We start from the raw sequence: 19,037 nt of genomic DNA, 5'->3' as shown, positions 1-19,037 counted from the left end.
ATCAAAGTACTTCTCTTACGCTGTTCAAATGTAATCTGGATGAATGGATGGGTAGCAGCAAATTCACCCCTGGTTTAGCACCCTTGTCCTGTAGGGATAGAGGAAACATATAAAAGCTCTCCTTATCTCTGGGTTGGTTGTACTTAAAATCTAAAAATCTTCAAAGGACTGTGTGTCTAGGCTTCTAAAGATCATCACGTATCAATAGCCTAGTAAGTGCCTTTGAAACTATGAACCTATGAACTATACCAGTCAACAAAGAATAAATAAAAAAATAAATAAGTAAATGAAACTAAATAAATATAAATATTTAAAATCTGTTCCTGACCTCTGAGTTTTCACCTCTCATTTTTGAACCAAGAAGTAGGGAGGGTATGGAGGTGCAAAGGCTTGCACTGTGATTCTCCCAGCAACCTGCTGAAATATATTTCTATGTCATTATGTATTTGTTCATTCATTTCATTGCAGCCAAACATATGAGATATATGCAGTCATACATGGAGCTGTAATTGATAGTCACATGTTTGTAGACAGGTGTGTGTGTGTGTGTGTGTGTGTGTGTGTGTGTGTGTGTGTGTGTGTGTGTGTGTGTGTGTGTGAGTCTGTTTGTGTGTAAGTACTTGGTTCCTGCACCCCAGCATAGTTTTGGAGTGAAGGAAGGCATTGAATGTAGTAAAAGTAGCATCATTATATGAGCCAAGTTCTTTGGGTCTGATCATTGGTTTCATTGTTTTGTTTATTTGTCTATGAATAAACGGATCAGCATGACATCTTAGAATTTAATGGTAGTATTTTAATCATGAATAATTTTTAAATTAGCTTGCTTTTTTATTTTTGCAGGTACATAGGTGTGGAATGCACTATGCTGGGTTACAGCAGTTTATCTGGTACTTTAGTGGAGATGAGTAAGCAATGATCTGCTTCCTGTAGTACAGGGTTTGATTCCCTTAACATTTACTTGACTGCTGTGTGACTCTTACTAAGACACATCACCAGATAAGTATTCTTGAGCTAAAAATGTATTTTTGTGTGTGTGTTAACTGTTTAGTTATACAGTAGGCAGTTGGAGGCTTATGGAAGACAACCCTGGAGTACATGAATGCAAATAATTAATTTTCATAATAATAGCTCATAATTTTAATCCTCCCGAGTCATAGCCATATTTCTCAGCTGTGCCTGATTTTGCAGATTGTCCTTCATTTTGCTTCATATTTGTGATCTATTCCTCAAGAAAATTTAAAATGTATGTTTTTCTGGCAAATCATTTGCAGAATGTAGTCATTAAATAATGACAGGTGTGTGTGTGTGTGTGTGTGTGTGTGTGTGTGTGTGTGTGTGTGTGTGTGTGTGTGTGTGTGATCTTCTGAAATAACACATTGGGGGTAGAGGGGAGAAAGTGGGAGAGGAGAGAGAGCAGGGTCCCATAGATTGAAAACAGCCTGGGGCTAAGGTATACTTAATCCATCACTTTGTGGAGTGCAGCACCTTTAAAATATTACTGTACCCATATTTTACATGTTAACAAAAATAACTGCTTCAACAAGTAACTCATGGTTTAATATTGGGAAAAGTATGGACTGTCAACCTCTAAGGGGATGTTTTCAAGGCTGATGAGAATATTTGTCTAACTAATGTGCCACATTTTTCTCCGAATATGAATGGGTTGATGAACCTGTGAAAAAATCTAGGGTTGATGTATATCTTAAACACAGGCAGGCCCATGTTGTATTATTGCAAGAAACTCACTTAACTGCAAAGGGTCATCAAAAGCTTGGAAATCCAGGATGCTCAGTGATAGCTTTCTCTTCTTATCCTGGTGGTAGGTGCACCCTGGTGGTAGGAGCAGAGGTGCAGCAGACTTGGGAAGAAGGGTGATCCCCTTTACATGAAGGATTTTCTGGCAGACAAAGAGGGATATTATGTCTTTGTGAAAGGCTATTTAGACAGGCTGTTACTGACTGTCTTAAATGTGAACCTCCCCCTTCATGCCTAGATTGGTGAGATGAAAACATTTCTTAGAGAATGGTTGATAATCCATGAGGGATTTGTTATATGATGGGATACTGGAATACAAGGTTGAGACCTGTCTGAGTCCCTGAATGTACCAAGTTCCATCCTTAGCTGGATTTATAAATACTTAAGCCAAAACCTTGGGAATAGAATACATTCATGAACTAGTCTTCCTACTTATATATATATGGTTTACTTCCCTTGTTTTTCTTAATGGTCCAGAATCAGCGAAGTACTAATTTTCAAAGAACATACCTTTATGGTACACAGCTTGGAGTATATTCTAATGGTCCTTTCAGATCTCTCTACCTTGATACTTAGCATTGTGCTGGATTGTGTGAGAGAGGGACAAGGTACTGAAATGCCAGGTTATATTTTTTGTAAAAGAGTGCACTTTATTGACAAAATGACCAAATTACTATGATCTAACTTGCAGGGACTGTCAGCTGGTGGCATGAACCTAGCTCATATATGGAGGGAGCTAAAGGTGCAGATTCATGGTTTATGTTTTGAAGAAGGGAAGATAGGGATATATAGAGCTTGCTCCAAAGTTTTAAACCATCAATGAGAATTATTAAGGTGACAACAAGACCTGGTGACTGGAAGTTTAGAAGGTGAGGTCAGAATTATTGAACTTAGGTAATTAATAACAGATGTATTGGATAACTAGGTGAATCATATGAAGAGGGGTTTACATGTTAGATGGTATGAGAATTTTCCCTCCAATTTAAAGTGCTTGGCATTGAGGCTTTATGTCCAGTTACCTAGTAGAATGATACCCAGAATGCAAGACCTGGCTGATGGGGTAATGGTAAGTTCCCTCTTGAAATTCTAGAGGACTTTGTTACATATTACTCCAGTTTGTACACAGGGGAACTTAAACCTGCTGACCCCAAGATACTCATAGGTTACCTCACAGCTTCCTAAGTTAGCATGGGAAGAGGTGAATAGTGTGACAGCTCCTGTTACTGAAAAGGAGTGGAAGTGATCTTAATGCATCCCAGGGCCAGATGGGGTTCCTGTCTAGGTATATAAACAGTTTATTGATATAATTTTACCTTTTTTGTTTACAATGTATAATGAAATTATGGAAAGAAGCCACCTACCTGAGTCATGGAGGCTTGCTTTTATACTAATTCTAAAATCTGGCAAGGAGCCTATAAATGTCTCTTCTCATCACCCCATTTCAATAGTGAACCATGAATACAGAATTCTGTCTTCCATTTTATCTAGTATACCAGCTAAGGTTTTACCTGTCCTAGTTGTTTTTATACAAGGTAGATCCACTTTTGATAACTCGATTGCAGTGGAACTGTTATTCAGAGGCGCCAAGCCAATGGTTCTCCTCAGTTGTGATGCTGAAAACGCATTTGATAGAGTGAAAGTACAGCAGATATCATTCTCTTCACTGCTGCAGGTATTCGTTACTATAGGTATCTCCAACCTAGGAATGCCTGATGGTCAGCCAGTATGCCCAAGCCTTATGATCTTGTATGCACTGTACGTCATATGTATGCCCCTACACAGGACGTGCGGCATAAAGGTGACATATGGATGCAATTACCCAGAAGTGAATTGCCCTAGTAGAGAACAGTCTCCATAGGGCAAAGGAGTCTATGCACATCCAGAAGGTGACAATGCAGAACAGAAGAGGAGACCCTCAGCCAGAAGGGAATCCAAAACAAAAAACAGAACAAACAATTGGGGTTTGGAGGGAGGGTGTGTATACTGCAACAGTGAAGAGCAGGGCATCTACTGTCATGGTAAGATTTTACACAACTGTACTATGTTCTTCTATATCAGTGTTACAATATTCTTTACTATAGGAAGAGTGAAAAGGTTCAAGAAACAGAATAGGAGGTGGAAAGCTGAGAAGAGCCCTAAACAATCCCATGCAAAATGGCTGTAGCAAAACCTGCTCTGACCTAAGAGACAATATCCAGTTTATAATGCTTAGTAAAGGTATGCACTGAAGACCAAGTAGACAAAGATTTACCTTGAAAAGACAAACAAAAAGAAATAGCCCTAGATATCCAGGAGGAGATGGTTTGCTTAGAAACAGCCAAACCAAATGTCCTGGGATGAAAAGATGAAAAGAAAGAAAAAGCTGGTCAGACTTATGAAAGGTCTTAGTTTTATCCAAATAGTACCTGAGAAGTCTGGGCAAATCCATGGTATGCAAGACCTTCTCACTATCAGAGTGAGGAGAAAGGAAAAAGGAAGGCACTTGTACTGAATGATTCAAGGACAAGTCTTTACTACCTTGGGCATAAAAGAAGGATTAGTATGAAGGGACACCCTGTTCCTGTGAAAAAACAAAAAAGGAGGAATGGCCAAAAGGGCCTGAAGATCAGAAACCCTCCTAGCAATGTAAGAGCCAGCAGCAAGACAGTCTTCCAGGTACAATGTTCAAAGAAATAGGATATGCAGGCTCAAAAGGAGCCTGAGACAATTTTTCTGAAAACAAAATTAATGTCCCAAAGAGGAGGAATAGGTTTTCTTGTACGCCTAAGGTACAGGACTCCTTTTAAGAAATTGTTTGACCTCAAAATGAAAAGCCAAGGAAGGATTCAAGGGCAGGCAAGCAGAAGTGACTAGCAAATGGGCTTTTACAGAAGAATAGGCCAACCAGACTGGAAGAACCCACACAAATATGAAAGGACCAAAGGGATCCCCACTGAAAAAGGGTCCTAGTTATGAGCATGGCACCAGACAGAAACAGTTTTCCATTTGGATATATAAGATTTTCTGGTTGCAGGTTTCCTTGCTTCTTGTAAAACCCTGAGCATGTCCTCAGAAAAGATGTACCTAGAAGAGATCAAAACCCTGTAATCCACAGTGTCAGTTGAAGACTGGGCAAGTGAGAATGGATGAGAGACCCCTTGTCCTATGTGTGGAGATCCAACCAGTCAGGTTAACTTGTGCTGATTTTTCCTGGCCAGATGCATTAAGAGGGAGATCCAGTACTGTCTAGGCCAAAAGGGAGTCACTAGTAAGATGTTTGGGGAGTCCAGCTGAATATTCTGCAGGACTCTTGGAAGTAGAGGAAGAGGTGGGAAAGCATACATAAACATCCCTTTCAAGGAAAAGAAAGGGCATCCATCTTCCACACCAGATGGTGTGGCACTCTGGAAAAAAAAGAGAGGGAGCTGCCTGTTCAGACAGGAGGCAAAACGATCTTCCTGAGGAATACCCCACAGATGGACAATGTCCAGAAACATGTCTTTGTGAAACATCCATTCATGAACCTGTGTTTTGGACCTGCTCAAAGAGTCTACCACTAGACTGTGCTTTGAAGGAATGTATACTGCCTGAAGAGGTAACTTATAACTGAGAGCCACTTCCCAGGCCTGAAGAGCCATCCTGCAGAGGAGGTAGGATTTTGTGCTTCCCTGCTTGTTTTCACATACTGCATCATTGTAGTGTTGCCTGTGTACACCTTCAATGGACCTGAAGAGAACATGGGGTGAAAATCCTGAAGGGCCAGAATCAGAGCACTCTTCTCTTTGATGTTGATATGGTCTGACGTCTGATGCAGGGGCCAGAGACCCTGAACTTTTAGGTAACCACAACCCCCCCACCCCGTGTCTGAGGCATCGGTGAACAGTTCCAGAGAAGGGACTGGAGACTGAAAGGGCATGTCTGGGTTGAGAGGAAACAGTTGAATCCACCACTCAAATTACATTTTTAGACAAGGAAGGAGAAGTACACTTCAATCCAGAGGATGGCATTGCTGCAGGCAAACAGACTTGAGGTACCATTGAAGCTTGTGCATATGCAGTCTGAGGAAAAGGGAGCATTGAAATAGAAGAGGTCATGAATCCCAGGGCCAGAAGAAACTCTCTGGCTGGAATGGTAGTCAGAGGAAGAAGAGATGAAAGAAGGCTATCAGCGATGAAACATTTGGCAACATTGCCACTGTCTAAGTCCTGCATCTCAAATACACATGATCCTGAGAGGGAGTCAGAACAGACTTTTGGAAATTGATAGTGAACCCCAGACTTTGAAGAAGAGAGATGGTGAACTCCAGCTGCTGTAACAGGTGACTGAAAAAAGGTGCCTTAAATAACAGGTTATCTAGATAAGGAAAAATCTGAATGCCTTCAAGCCTGCAGAGAGCAATCACAGGAGTTAGGCATTTTGTAAATATCCTTGAGGCAGTAGAGAGGCCAAATGACAAAGCAGAGAACTAAAATGAGAGGAAGAAACAGAAATATAAACACTTCCTGAAAAGAGGGTGAATAGGGATATGAAGGTAAGCATCCTTCAGATCCCAAGACACTAAAACAGCTTGGGGTAATAAAAGAGGAAACAGGGTTTGAAGAGTAAGCATCCAAAAACAGAGTACCTTGAAAAGGGGTGTTTAACAGGGAAAGATCCAGAATAGATCTCCAAGTGCCCTCCTTTCATGGAACCAGGAACATCTTGGAATAAAAGCCTTTCCTACTTGGGAAGGGGGAATAGGCCGAATGGTTCCTTGTTTCACCAGTGACTGTAGGACCTCCAGGAAATGAGGAAGTTACTCTAGAGGAGGTTGGAGAATCCCTGAAAAAGGAAGCAGAGATTTCCATACCATGAAGTAACCCTGACAGATGATAGAAAGAACCTAAGAGTCTGAAGTGATGAGAAGCCAACTTGGAAGACAAAAGGAAAGCAGAAGGGACAAAGGAGCCTGGTCTAAGAGTAGGGGTGGCAAATTGTCAAAGAGAAGCAGGCTTATCAGATAAAGGAGTCTTCTGAGCTACAGAAATCTGAGAAGCCTCGGCAGAGAGGGGTCGTTAACACCTTTCCTGTCCTTGGAGTCTTGGCAGGGCTGCCTGCTGACAAAGCAGATCTAGAAGGATAATTACTCTGGAAATTAGGGATAGGAGAGACAAAATTATGTTTCAGGTCCTACAAGGCTTAGCCTTTCTCTTGAAGAGACTTAAACAGGTTAACAGCAGCAGTCCCAAAATAAAATTTATTATCCAAAGGAGCATCCAACAACTTGTCTTTGATGTCCTCAGGCAAAGACTGGAGATGAAGCCAATAATATTGCCTCATTACAGACCCAAAAGCCACAGTCCTGGAACAGGCATCACCAGCATCATCGCTACACTTAACAGAGTGGTGAGCTACTTGAGAAGCAGAACCTAAACTAGATAAGGCAGAAGATTTGCCTTCAGAATCAGGGAAGTCAGAAATAACCTGACAAACCTGAGCAATCAAGGACAGAGCCTATTTGGTCATGTGCGTCTGTTAATTAATAACCCTAAAGGCCAAAGTAGAAGCAGTGTAATCCTTCTTACCAATTCTGTCCATTGCCCTACTATCTTTATCAGAAGGCAAAAGTTTGGAAGAGGGGAAGACCTTGGAAGTTTTGTCAGAAGAGACTGACACCAAAGTAGGATCAGCAGGACAATGAAATAAAAATTGACAAACTTCAGAGACCTTATAAAATGTATAATTTTTTTTTAGGAGCAAGAAGCTGAGAATCAAGGGACTTGGAAGCAGCAATGAAAGTGTCTAACAAGGCAACCAACAAAGAAGGAACTGCAGAGTGCTAGGATTATCCACTTGAAGCAACTCATAATATCTCCTCTGAATATCAGACACTTGAGAAGAATCCCACTTAATGTATTCCATTATTCTTGCAATTGTATCCCCAAAGGACATTTCCTCAAGAGGAGACTCAGGGCTAATAGACTCCTTGTCATCAGAACCTTAAGCCAAAGGTGAAGGCATCTGTGAAGAATAGAACAAGGACCACTCATCAGACTCTGAATCCTCATCAGAGGAATTTGGTTTCGAGGGGGTAGAGGTCCAAGGAGAAGCAGACACCAAAACTCCTTGAGGAGGCTTCAGCGCCATCAAGGAAGAAAACAAGCCCGAGTAAACTCTTGCCATTCCTTCTGAAGATTCTTAGGACAGACAGAAACATGCTTCATCTTTTGTCTTTTCTTGGAAGAGATGTCAGCCCTGACAAATACTGGAGGTTCCAACCCTTGGTGAGATTCAATAAGTGTACCTGGCACCTCCTCTTGACCAATATTTGCAGAATCCTTCTAGGACCTTCCAAGATAATCAACCACGGTTCCCCTTTAACTTCTGGAGCAGATGATGGGGTTGTGGCAGAGGAATCCAATGTAGACACTGGACGGACTACAGAGTTATCACTCACTTCTAGAGGGACTTCTGGTGGAGGCTGAACAACTAAAGAATCCAGATGAGATTTCTTGGCCTTCTTCTTACCTTGTGGGAGTAACTTGGGGTTAATCCATTCCATTATGCTATTCTAAGCTAATCATTTAAGTCATTGGTTTTCAAGATAAATGGCCAGGGAAGACAAAAGACTTCTGCGTGTCTTAGGCACAAATGCCTTACAGATACTGCAAGAAGTATGGTCATGTGAATCACCCAAACAAAAGCGACACTGTTTGTGATGATCCTTATGGGGAATCTGCCTCATACACTGACATTTTCCCTTCTTGGATGATATGAACTCTAGGTAAGGAAAATAAAATATAAGACCAAAGAAATAAAAAATGACCCCAACAGGGCACTTATCTGATGGATAGGTATTCAGCACAACAAGAAGGCATTCAGAATGACAAGTGATAATTGCGTTCTGACTGGTGGCAAAGAAGTTCTGGGTAGCTGCATCTGTATGTCACCTTTATGACCTACATCCTGTGTGGGAAGCATACATGTGATGTACAGTGCATACAAGATCAAAAAGCTTTGGTATACTGGCTGAACGTCAGGCTATCTTAGCTGAAAGATACCAATAATAAAGAATTCTACAACAGTGATATAGCAGGGAAAGACATTTGGAATTTTCTATTCAAAACTTTGGTAAGCTTTGGAATCCTGGTAGTGAATGGTTAACCTTCTGAGTGGTCTCTATCATGAGTCAAAAGACAAAATTAAAATTAAGCCATTTCTCTGCAACTCCTTTGAGATTTTAAGAGGGACTAAGCAAGGCTGACCCCTCTTTCCACAATTATTTGCCATATTAATAGAAGCAGTGCTGGAGCAACTTAAAAACTTCATTTAGCAACATCTCAAGCAAAGCTGGCAGTGCCATGATTGCTCCCCAGGCTAGTGAAAGCGGATAAGGTACACATTCTAAACCTAGAGTACTTGATAATAGTTTTCACTCTTACTCACAAACACTGGCTAATCTACAATATATGTACTGTACCTGTGTACTATTTATGTATTCTACCTATGTTCCAAATTTCAGCTGTACACCATAAATCTATTAATTACCTTTATTTTTAAATTAATATTTTCTTGTTTGTTCTCTCCACTGTAACTGTTGATGTGCTGCATACCACTGTAAAAACATGTCTATTGTAATTTGTGTGTATACTGATCATGTCTAAATATCTAAATATATCTGTAATTTTTCTATGTGGAGCTTTTCTCCCTGGGCCTCTGCTGAAAAAGGGCCTTTTTGGCTGAGTCAGACACCCCCGGTTAACAAATAGGTTCATAGGTTCATAGGTTCATACTAGGCTATCTGCCCTAGGGCATTTATAAGCCTAGCCAGAGTGTGTTTGGCTTTCACCACCCATTTTAAATTAATTTTGCTATGCCCTTTTTTGAGGTTAGTATACTGTGCCTCTGTCTAATAGTGACACAGAAGTGATACCCGGTGTAAACCTACGATCTCCCATCCACTCATCAAGATTCCTCTTGAAGAGAGTCAATGAGGGACTCTGCCTAACCTGGACTGGGATTTTATTCCAGAGTGAAGGGAGCCTCTGGGTTATGAATCTGTCCCTCCAGCATGTCCTATTTATTTCAGTGCTGAAGTTCAAGTCTCTCGAGCACGTAGCTCGATGGGATTTGGATTTTCTGAGGTACAGCATGTCCATTAATTCCGGGTTGGACATGGCTTTATACGTCAGGCACAGATCGCCTCTGAGCAGGCGGTATGCCACTGAGTAGAGCTGGAGTTTCTTTAACCTAGCAGCATATGGCATCTGTTTGAGCCCTTTGATCCTCTTGGTGAGGTACTTTTGGGGTCTTTCCAGTTGCTGCATGTGTCTGGTAAGGTACATCCCAAAAGGGGCATTGTACTCAATTATGGGCCTAATGATGGATGAGTAAAGAGGCACGATGACCTCCCCTGATCTAGATGTGAATCCCTTCATGATTAGGTGGGCTATATAAAATGTTTTTCTAACCACTTTGGCCACGTGGTTGTCAAATGAGAGATTGCTATCAACTTGGGTCCCCAGGTCCCTAATTACTTCTTCTGTACTTAATGGATTACCACCTATGTGGTAATTTGTGGGCACTTTGTTTTTGCCAAAGGGGATGACTATACACTTTTTGGTGTTTAGCTTGAGGCCATGGCTCTGGCACCAGTTATCTGTTTCTATGAGGCCCTTTTGGAGGATGCTTGTGTCGGCTGGAGAGTCGATTATGTCGCCCAGTTTGCAGTCATCTGCAAACTTGGTCATCCACAGTCCTTCTGTTTTGGCCTGTACCTCCGAGAAATATATACCGAACAAGAGAGGTCCCAGGACTGAGCCTTGTGGGATGCCACTTGTAACTGGTTTGGAGTCTGACATGGCTCCAGCAATTCTAACCATGTGGGTTCTGTCCTTGAGCCAGTTTGCAACCCATCTAGTGACATAGGGGTTTATATTTAAGCTGGTGAGCTTATCTATAATGCCCAAGTGGGGTATTGTATCGAAGGCTTTTGCGAGGTCCAGGTAGGCTGTGTGGACCACCTTCCCCTCGTCAATGGCCTTGGTGAATGTTTCAAAGAAATTGACCAGGTTTAAGAGGCAGGATCTGCCCTTAACAAAGCCGAACTGAGTAGGATCCAGTGTCTGTAGGTCCCCAATATCTTTATTTATGAGGTCCATGATGATCCTTTCCATAGCTTTGCAGACCAAGCTAGTCAGGCTTATGGGGCGATAGTTTCCAGGATCTGCTGAGGCACCACCTTTGTGGAGAGGGACCACTGTTGCTGTACGCCACTCTTTGGGTACATATCCTATAGTAAGGCTGTGATTAAACAGTAGTTTTATGTTTGGGTTTAGCTCTTCTTGGAGTTCATGTAGGATGCAGCCCGGGACACCGTCTGGTCCCATTGATGCTGTGTTTTTGCTTTGGAGAGGGCGGCACTTACCTGAGCATCTGGGATGTGGGGGGGACAGCACTCTGCTGGGATAGATATTTGCCCTTTTGGTGGGGGGGGGGGGAAATTTGCACTGAACGTGTCAGCTAGGATGTTGGCAATGTCTGTGGGTTTGGTGTATTTTTTGTCATTTTGGACTAATTCTGAGCATATCTGGGAATTCCCACCCAGGTTCCTAACATAACTAAAGAAAGCCTTGTGATTATCCTTAGTGTCCTGTGCAATTTTTCTCTCGAAGCTGGCCTTAGACGATTTTATGAGTGCCCGTAGTTTTTTGCTAATACTGATCAGAGATGCCTTCCCTTTTTGGGATTTTGGTCTATCATGTAGTAGCTTCCTCCTTCTATTATATAGTTTGTTTATGGCTGGGGTCCGCCAGACAGGACATCTGCCTTTGGAGGATTGGGTCTTGGTTTTATTTGGGATTGCATGATCCATGCATTCCTGAAGGTGTTCATAGAATGCGTTTATAAAGGATTCTGCAGTCTGGGCCATATTTTCCACAGGCCCGGGGGCTTTGAAGGATTCCACCTCGGTTTTGAGGAGTGTGAAATTTGCTTTAGAGAAGTTTTTCACTGTGGTTTTCTGGGCAGGGGGGGGTTGGGATGTGAGTATCCAGTGAGATTAGTTTATGGTCTGATCTTACCAGTGAGGGATACACTTCTGGTCTGGAGCATAGAGTCCCCATGTTGGTGATGATCAGGTCCAGTATGTTTTCCCCTCTTGTGGGAGTGGTAACAAGTTGTTCCATAGCATTTGAGTTTATAAATTCTAGGAACCTTTGGGCTAGGGTGTTGGAGCTAGAGTAATGCTCCCAGTCTATGTTTGGGTAGTTGAAGTTGCCAAATATAATGGTGTTTGGAGAGACCTTCATATTTTCCAGTGTTCTCAGGAAGGCTGAGTGGGGTTCCTGGGTTTAGGAGGGTGGTCTGTAGCAGGCTGTAAACTGGAAGGCAGTTTTACCCACTGTTAGTTGCACATGGATAGTCTCTGATGCTTCGTGCTGTGCCACCAACCTGGAGGTGTGGGTATCTTTGACGAATATTGATACTCTCTCTCCTTTTGTGGTTTGGTCCAAGTTTTGGGGCTGAAAAGCATGGTATGAAGTATAACCTGGTAGTGCTGGGGTGCTATCGGGAGCCTTGAACCAGGTTTCTGTTACTGCACAGATATCGATGTTCTCCATGCTAAGGAGAGTTTCGAGTGTGTGCATCTTGAGGTTTAGACTTCTGGCATTGAGTAGCATTACTCTTAGTTTCTTATCCCTTGTGATACCTATGGAGGTGGGTTTGTCTTTTGAGTCTTGCCTAAAAAAGGCACTATGGGGGTAGCAAGAGCCTTTGCCAATATCCGAAAGCCCAGGGGTGACAGGTGCAAGCTGTCCTTAGCGAAGCATCGTGGCTTGTCGAGCATGTCATCCCAGGCTGACAGGCATTGGATCCCCTTTGAATGACACCAATACTTACGCCAGTTGTTGAAATTGATCATCTTGTCTTCATATTGTGGCATCATTCTTGGTGAGGGTAAGATGCTAGTCAAGGTCAGGGTCATACCGGCCTGGGCTACATGCTCAGAGAGCTCCTCTATGTCTCTTTTCATGTACTCCAGGGAGGTACATCTCAGGTCATTCACACCAGCATGGACAATGACTGAGTCATATTTGTACTTGCCTTGGAGTGACCTGAGTGCTTGTGTTATGTGGCGGATCCTAGCGCCTGACAGGCAGCTCACCGTGACCTTCTCCTTGTTCAGTCTGGTGAGCGGGACATCAGTGTGCCTAATGATAGAGTCACCTATTACAAGTGTATCAGGTGCGTTGTTTAGCCTTAAGGGCTGTGACTCTTCAGCACACTAGCTTTGTGAGCTATGTGTTGCACGTGTTTTGTTTTGGGGTAGCAGTTGCTTGGATGTCTGCTTTGGAGGTCTCTGCTGCTTAGGCAGATTTTTATTTAGAGCCTCCGAGTATGTTTTTGTGTGATTATGTATTTGGTTTATGTGAGACTGGAATTGTAGTGAGTGTGATTCCCTTCTCCTCCTGACTGGTTAGGCCAGTACTGAGTTGAGAGAGCTTAGCCTCCAGTTTGGCTATATGATTGCATCTCTCACATGTGTTGGAATTTGTTGGGAGGAGGAGAGGGTTGTCTGTGTACATGAGGCAGATTCACCAGCTGTAAATTAAATAAAAAATAAAATAAATAAATAGGCTTAAGAAGGTTTCACTCTACGCTGATGATTTGCTGGTCTCTCTTATCAATCCCCAGAAGAACTCACAGGTGATCTTTCAGGAGATGGAATAGATCTGTCAGTTATCAAGCTACAGAGTTAACAGGAATAACACTAATTTCAGATGCATGAATTATTACATCATTGACTCTTTCACTTATCGACTTCCCTTTTTACAGCAAGGGACTTTGTTGATTTACTTAAGGATTAAATTGGTGCCTACCCTGTAGGATTGCCTTTTGGAGAGATAAAGAGAAGGGTGGAAGAGATTACAAAGAAAATGGAAGGAATTTGTGTGGACCTTTCCAAAAGGAGTACATGATGACTTGGTTTAGTTTGCCTTTGGTAGTCTGCTATGCTCCCTACATCACTCGATGGGTTGCCAACTGGCTTACTGACAGAACCCACACTGTAAAAGTATCTGACTCCAAATCCAGCTCCAGATAAGTGACAAGTGGAGTACCTCAGGGTTCAGTCCTGGTACCACTCTTGTTTGGCATCTACTTCTCTGAAGTACAGGCCAACACTAAGGGACTCTGGCTAACAAAGTTCGCAGATGACTGCAAACTGGGAGCCATTATTGAATCTTCAAATGATGTGGATACTCTACAAAAGGGCCTTACAGAAACAGATGCTTGGTGCCAGAGCCATGGGCTCAAGCTCAATGCCAAAAATGTATAGTTATCCCCTTTGGGAAAAAACATGTACCTGTGAATTACCACATAGGTGGCAGTACACTAAACATCGAAAGTGTGATAAGAGACTTAGGGACACAGGTGGACAGTGGTCTCACCTTCGATAACACATCACCACAACAGTCAGGAAATCCTTCTATGTGGCACACCTCATCACTAAGGGCTTTTCATCCAGAAAAAAGGAGGTCATTGTCCAACTGTACTCATCCCTCATTGGACCCATTATAGAATATAACACCCCATTTGGTATGTACCTCTCAAGACACCTGCAACAACTGGAAAGGCCACAGAAATACCTCACTAAAAGAATCACAGGCCTAAAGCAGATGCCCTATGCTGACCACCTTAAATACTCCAGCTATACTCTCTGTTGCATATCGTCTACTCAGAGGCGATCTCTGCTTAACATACAAGGCCATGTAAAACCCAGAGCTGTTGGACATGATACACTTAAAAAATCCCAATCCCTCAGAGCCACACGCTACAGGGATCTAAACCTTATCATCACAATAAACAAAACATGCTGGAGGGATAGGTTCCTGACCCAGAGACTCCCCAGACTCTGGAATAGACTGCCCATACATGTCAAGCAGAGCATCTCTTTAGCCCTCTTCAAAAGGAACCTTGACGATTGGATGGGAGAAAGGAAATTCACCCTGGGGATCATGTCAGTTGCCCTGCTAGATGGGATTCCAGGGAAGTAAATAGTGTGGGAAGAAACAGCCAGGGAATTGTTATGGCTAGGCTTGTATAGGCCCTAGGGCTGATAGCCTAGTACCAACCTATGAACCTATGCTTAGGGACTGCTGGTTACCTCATGACCTCAAACAGATAATTAGAATAATTTAAAAGTTTATCTTGGTACAATCTAAGCTGAGAGTGGACTGAGACAAATTAACTCACCTAGTAAGTTTTGGTGGCCTGGGTCTCCTATATCTGGAGTTATACTTGAGGACAATTAAGTTTAAAATTTTTCAGTCTCTAATCTTTCTCTCTCCCTGCTATGGGTAATTGGGAGAGCATAATGCTCTCACAATTGAGTGGCATTAGAGGAGGGTATAGACTAATACATAACTCCCATGGGCCCCCTCAATATTCCTTCTAATAAAACACTTGCTCAGATAATGCATCAGGTTAAATAAATAACTTCACTATACAATTACTGTCTTCCAGAAGTAACTCATTCTTAATGCTCACTTTTGGGGTCATAATGATATATGGTCTCTGTGCAGAACTTGAAATATGAACTCTCTATTATTTACTGGGACCACCTTTTGATCAACCAGAGGCCTAAGGATTTGGAAGAATTCAGAAGTTATTTTGATTTAGAAGATGCTGCAGATGATATGTTTGGGGCACTGTTTGAGAAATTTAGCACAATGAAGGCAGCTGCAGTATCTCTAGGGGATTGTCCAAGAGCAGTCCAATGGGTGAGGGGCAGAAGTGAAAATTTGATTCTTAACAAGGAAATGCTTAGTAGAATTTAAAAAAAAATATTTATTTACCACAAACGACTGTGGCACAAATGGCGTCAGGCTTACTTGGGGAAAAGACTTAGACTGCACTATTCCTCAGAGTCAATGGGAAAAAAATAATTGAGACCCCTAGATATGCCACAGAATCTTGTAGCTTTACTTTATTTGGATGACAGTGTTTATTAAAATATTTTTATATTCCATTGAGGCTACATAGAATTTTCCAGGGACCAGCTCTCTATGTTGGAGATGCGGGGATTCAGCCAAAGGGTCTTTACAGGCCATGTTTTCCTTACAAAGACCCTGCTTTTAATAGGGCTTGGCTTGAACAGTAGATCTCACTTAGACAGATGTTAAATTAGTGAACTTGCTGATGTTAGTTGCTATAAAGGTGTGTACTAGGAAGTGGAAATCAATCCACCCTCCACAGATACATGAAGCCATTGAGCTGGTGATTTCAATTAAAGATCTAGAGATTACATCTGCTGACAACCATAACAGGCAAGCCACAGAGGAGACATGGGTAAATTGGTGTTGAAGATATGGGTAAATAGATGTTGCTGCAATGACTTTATATAACGTACAACAATGGAGCACCTATTCTGAAATTACATTACTTACAAGTGTTGAATATGGGGTGTTGGAACTTAGCTACTCTATAATTAACACTCCTCCTTAAGTTATTGACTTATATCTGGGCTTGTTCTGAATTTGGAATTACAACTAATGTAAATTGCTAACCTTAGTCATTGCATGAAATGACTTTTCCTAGAAATGTACCAATGTTTAGTCATGTTATTGTGGCATTGAGTAATTCAGCTTATTAATTGTTGTTAACTGTAATATGTATACACGCGCGCGCACACACACACACACACACACACACTCTTATATATATATATATATATATATATATATATATGTATACACACACACACACACACACACACACACACACACACACACACACACACACACACATATATATTCGACTCTCAGCTACAGTGTCTTCTGCGTGGAGACATGAGTGAATGGACGTACCTTCGTTGAAGGTTGTGTGTCAAGGTTGGCAACTCGGCACGTAAAAATCAACTGCCAATCATTAGCAGACCGGAGTTCCGCTGTGGCGACCCCTAACCGGGAAAAGCCGAAAGACACAACAATTGTTGTTAACTGTCCTCACATTCCTTAAGACGCAGTCCTTTTATCATGGAAATGTGTATCTGTTTCAGTTACAATTTCCCACCCATTTGACTGCTGGTGTGTGTAAGTAATCATCCACTCTACTATTTCACTGTTAAATATATTGTATCCCATGTCTCACCAAGCATCTCCTTGCTTGCCATTTCCTGAAGTTATTACTATGATTGCACTGCCTTGGCCTGATTTTAATTTCTGTTGTCATCCCTTTTCTTCCGCGTCTTCATCTTGTTGAAGCTTCATTTCCTTCATCTTCTCTGCTCTGGCACAAACTAGCGCTTCATAGTCACACTTCTCTGCTGCCTGTGTGGAGTAAATGGATGATCCTGTGCATGTGACCCAGAAAACTGGGGTTCAGGTAGTGGCCCTCAAGCTGGAGGAAATGTCTGCAAAGGGAGGAGAGTGATGAAGCTAAAACTTACCTGCCTCTTCTTGGGAGGCAGAAGTAGGACACGTATTGGGATGTAATTAAATCGATGTAAGTCCTCTGGAAATGGGGACATGCTGACATGCATTTAGCTTATAAGGGACATTGGTTATTGAAGGGTTATGTTGCTTCCATGAGTCAGTGGTATATCTTCGCCATGCCATTGCATGCCTTCCTCTTAGCTGTCTGCAAACATGTGCATGTGGAGTTAGGTATTAATAAGCACAATTCCCTGATGCTTTGACACTGCCCCATGACTGTAACAACAGACAGAGGATAGGCAGCACAAAATCATTCTGCTCATTTTTCCAGCTCACTAATTCCATATGTTCATGTGTCTCTTGAACTCCTCTTTTTACCTTTCATGCCCTCTGTACCTGCTCCACTTTTCAGTATAAAAGGGACCCCATCTAGGACACATCTGGACCTAAAGCTAGACTTCAGCTTTTCAGCATGGACTGTTACTCACCACTCCTTTAGTGTGCACACACCTTCAGTCATCCATCTAGCAGTATCTGGCACAGCCTAGATACCTTAACTATCTCTGTGGCACAAGCAGTAAATACACTGAGTTGGGAGCAGCAGCAGAGGTAATGGTGGGGTCAAATCTAGACCACTGATACTTGTACTTAAGGGGTCAGATTAACTACTGACATACAATTGATAGAGATTTGGGATGCATAGCTAGGCTTGAAAAGGTGCCAGCGGTCATTAGCCTTGCACACACCTATGAATCTATGAACTACTGTCGTCTAGAATGTTTTCATCATATGTCAGACCTTTTTATACAAGTCTAGTATTTATAACAGAACATATTACACTTTTTTGCCACTGAGCACCATTTTGGAACTACTAACCTGCTTATCCATTGTATTTTTCATTAACTGGCAACATTAAGGATGTATGATAAAGTATTCCACAGCTTATTTAATTAGTGACAGAATGTACCTTGTATGTTATACCTATCTTACAGTTTCCTGTGCAAGAATGCCTTTATGTGTTTTGCACTATACATCAACTGCCATATTTTCCACTCCTAAAATGTTTACATTCTTTTTCACTGCCCTGACCTACGAGTGTCCTGTTACAGATTTCTAAATTACTTTTAGAAAACATATCCATCTTACTGATTCATGCAGGGTACCAGTTATGGAGATATTAAGTAGAACAAGACCAAATTCCTTGCTTTGTAGCACTTTGTAGGGTTAATCTTTGACTAAGTGGGTGTCATAACTGCCCATAAGTACCAGCCTATCTCATACCCAATCGCTAGCTTCTTCCCTGGTGTTTGAGTAGACATAGCTTTCCACATTGCTGAGTTTTTGATCTTTTTCCTTTGTGACAGTGTCAAAGGTTGTTCTCTAGTTTGGAAAAGCTGCTTCTGCTGCTCATTACTTATCTTTTCCCCTGGTTACGTCATTAAACAGATCAGTCAGGTCATCCAGAATGACCCTCCCTGCCAGACCCTGCTGTTTTAGCAGTCAAGCACAATAGATTTTAAGATGCACAGTTGAGCTGTCATTTAACATTGTTCTTGTTAATTTGTTCACCCATCTGAAGGTCACTGCTTTTTATTTTCTTCTCACTACAGCAACAGTAAATGATTTTAAAGCATTATTTACTGAGTCACTGAATGCATTCTCACACAGTCTGCTATTTCATTTCTTCCTGTGAAATTTTATTTTTGCTGTTTGTGTTACTGCTGTTCACTTGAAATATGGCATAAAGTTCACTTCTTGTCATGCATATATTCTAGTCTTGTGCTTGGTCTTTGGCTTAAAAAAATAAACAGAAGGTTTCACTGTACGCTGATGATTTGCTGGTCTCTCTTATCAATCCCCAGAAGAACTCACAGGTGATCTTTCAGG

This window comes from Protopterus annectens, chromosome 3.part1, assembly GCF_019279795.1.
Source record: "Protopterus annectens isolate FY-2018-M chromosome 3.part1, PAN1.0, whole genome shotgun sequence".
NCBI lineage: Eukaryota > Metazoa > Chordata > Ceratodontiformes > Protopteridae > Protopterus > Protopterus annectens.
The sequence above is the reverse complement of the archived record's forward strand: the minus strand, read 5'-3'. Positions refer to the sequence as shown.